General features: G+C 44.3%; 1 pseudogene; it reads right to left on the reverse strand.

Moving 5' to 3' along the window:
• Positions 1-1,673: 1,673 nt before the first annotated feature.
• LOC139012243 (polyadenylate-binding protein 2 pseudogene) lies at positions 1,674-2,296 on the reverse strand (annotated as a pseudogene).

Here is a 2,296-nt window from a genome sequence, read left to right on the forward strand (position 1 = left end):
TGGTGCGTGACTAGAGTCCTATTTCTAAATAATCCATTTATGCTTAACAGGTCATTTAACTGAATAATCTCAGAACTGGAAAAATAAGTTCATATTGACAGAGCAGGAACTAAAGAAAAATAGTTTAAGAATAAAGACAATCCTCAATTAAGCATTCTATGAATGAACCATGCTCTCAACTTGCTTTCTTCAATATTATCTAAAACTTCCTTTTTTTTTCTAATGGTGAAAGGTTTGATAGAGACAAGTTTGAAACAGTAAGTGAAGCGTAGAGTTTCTTAATAGGTTTAGTAACTGATTCTATGTTTACCTTTGTTGATCTAAAGCTAATTATAGATGTTTAGGCACATAATTCTTATGGCCTGCTCTTACCACTGGATTAAACTTCTCCAAAGCAAGTTTTTCGTTTTGTTTTGTTTTTTAAGCATCATTGGGGTCTGGCCCCAGCAGGTCCAGGGGTTCCCAAAGGTGGGCGCCATCTGTTGGGGTCCAGCCCCAGCAGGTCCAGGGGTTCCCAAAGGTGTGGGCGGAGTCGGCGAAGAAGGAATGAATGACACGGAGGCAGCGTTCAGTTGATCAGCATGGTTGGGTTCTCTTGCCTGGTTCTATCCAGGATCTCCAGCCAGGTTCTGTGTTTTATTTATTTATTTATTATTTTCAAAAACAACTTTATTCATGACACATTTTTAAAAAACTCCCACCCGCTGGAAATGAGCTAGAAAAATAAACAAAATCCACCTCCCAGCTCCCTGTGCCCACTTCCTCCCATTCCCTCCAAATAAAAGGGGAAAAAAAAAAGCAAAGGGAAAAAAAAAACCTGAAAAACAAAAAAAGTCACCAAACCCCCCAAAACAAGGTAGTGCATTTCCCCAGGGAGAAGGGGAGTTTACACTGGAGCCTCTGGGAGCGGATTGGAGATCTTCCGGCTACAGAAACCTGCAAAGAAAGACACTCAAAATAGAAACACAAAAGGAAACAAAATAGATCACCAGGCAATCTGAAGGAACAGGGAGCCAGAAAAGTGGGGTGGGTGGTTGACCTGGCAGGACAGGAGCAGGCAGGAGGGTACTGTGAAAGTGAGGAAGATGGAGGGAAGATAACAAGCAGAACAGTTTGGTGTCCTTCCAGAGCCCTGGGTTTAAAAAAAAAATCCCTCCTACCATCCATGCCCACCTACCCTTGAGCAGCCCCCAAAGGGGTGAAGTGGGACAGGGAAACAGTGGGAGCAGCTTGCGCAGTTGAGTCGAGTCCATGGCGAATCCCCAGAATGAATAAGCAGCCCCCTGCCCCACACCCTGGGCCTTCCCCTACTCCCCAAAGCAGGTCCCTCCTCAGCAGTTAGTTATGGGATTTTTCCCCCCTTCCACAGTATATCTTTATTTTTTTCACAACATTTTTGTTTTTTTAAAAATATATTTTATTGATTCTTTACAGAGAGGAAGGGAGAGAGATAGTTAGAAACATCGATGAGAGAGAAAAACGATCAGCTGCCTCCTGCACATCTCCCACTGGGGATGTGCCTGCAACCCAGGTACATGCCCTTGACTGGCCAGAATCGAACCTGGGACCTTTCAGTCCGCAGGCTGACACTCTATCCACTGAGCCAAACTGATTTCAGCTTTTTGTTTTTTTAATTATTATTTTTTTTCCATCAAGGTCATCTTCTGTTTGTTTTTTTGTTTTAATTTTTTTTCCTTCTTTCCTCTTTTTTTCATCTCTCTCCTCCTAATACACACTTTTTTTAGTAAGGGGAATACCATGAAGTCACTCTAGCCCGGCCCCTGTAGACACGACCCCGGGGCCTGCTGTTAAAACCACTATAGAATTGAGCTTGGGAACTGTTGTAGTTGGTGGTCCGGGCACGGTATCGGTATCGGGCTCGTGGGAAACCCCGGTCTGTTGTGCTGATCCCTGGTCTGTTGGTTCGTTTTGGGATTACCTTGATTTGTCTTCCTCTAAATAGGGATTCATCTAAGGCCAGGGAAGTCCTCACTGACTCTTTGTCTGAGAACTCTATATATGCAAACCCTTTGGGATGGCCACTAAATTTGTCACAGAGGATGGTAACACGGTTGACTGGACCACAGCCATAAAAGTGTGCTTCCAGCTCTTCTGCTGTTGCACCATAGTCCACATTGCCAACATAGATGGAACGGGCATCAGCCTCCATCTTCTCTTCAATAGACATGATCACTGGGCCAGCATTGCCTGGAGGTGGACGCATATTCATCTCCTTCTCCACCTTGTTCTGCAGCTCTTTTAGCTTGTTGGCTTCTTCCTCCATCTCCCTGACTTG

This window comes from Myotis yumanensis, unplaced genomic scaffold (genome assembly GCF_028538775.1).
Source record: "Myotis yumanensis isolate MYYU_CA2020_CCGP unplaced genomic scaffold, mMyoYum1.0.hap1 SCAF_6, whole genome shotgun sequence".
In the NCBI taxonomy this organism is placed as follows: domain Eukaryota; kingdom Metazoa; phylum Chordata; class Mammalia; order Chiroptera; family Vespertilionidae; genus Myotis; species Myotis yumanensis.